The sequence below is a fragment of the Pterocles gutturalis genome, unplaced genomic scaffold (genome assembly GCF_000699245.1).
Source record: "Pterocles gutturalis isolate BGI_N339 unplaced genomic scaffold, ASM69924v1 scaffold14282, whole genome shotgun sequence".
Taxonomy (NCBI): Eukaryota; Metazoa; Chordata; class Aves; order Pterocliformes; family Pteroclidae; genus Pterocles; species Pterocles gutturalis.
In genome coordinates, this window is record NW_010108128.1 from 5069 (window position 1) to 5594 (window position 526).

General features: G+C 60.8%; 1 protein-coding gene across 1 annotated transcript in view; it reads right to left on the reverse strand.

Annotated features, from left to right (window-relative positions):
• Window positions 1–518, reverse strand: part of LOC104461069 (steroid 17-alpha-hydroxylase/17,20 lyase) — a 3445-nt gene extending 2927 nt beyond the window's left edge. The window contains exon 1 of the mRNA XM_010072520.1: window positions 390–518. The gene's annotated coding sequence lies outside the window, so the exon portion shown is untranslated. The remainder of the gene's footprint in view (window positions 1–389) is intronic.
• Window positions 519–526: the final 8 nt, after the last annotated feature.

Below are 526 nucleotides of genomic sequence, written 5' to 3' on the forward strand. Positions count from 1 at the left end.
TTCTGGGGGTTGGATGATCATCTCATCCCAGCGATAGTCCGGGGGGCTGGCGGTTAGTGCTGGCGGGCAAAGCCTGGGCCATGAGCTTTGCTTTCCCCTCCCCACCTCAGGGAATGATGAATAGGTCTGGGGACAGATGCCAAGGTTAGGGGCTGGGGTGTCCAGAGAATGAGGGGTGCAAGAAGCCTGGTGGTACCTGAACCCATGTCCCCACACCCTGAGATGCAGCCAGCCCTGGGGAGGAACAGGCACCCTCGGGATGGAGGATATGCAGAATTTGGCCCAGGGAACAGAACAGAGAGGGGCTGCCCCCCATCTCCTTGCTGCGGGCAGGATGGTGAGAGGAGATGGACCCAGGTGCCAGCGCCTTTCTTGGGAGCATCCCTCACCTCGCCCCCCACCGCAGTTGGGAGGGGTTTCCCCAAAACCTGCAACCAACTCACAGTGCGTGGCCGTCCAGCGAAAGCCTTCCCCTTCTTCAGGAGCACCTCCCTGGCATGCTGGTAGCTGTTGACAACCACCACGT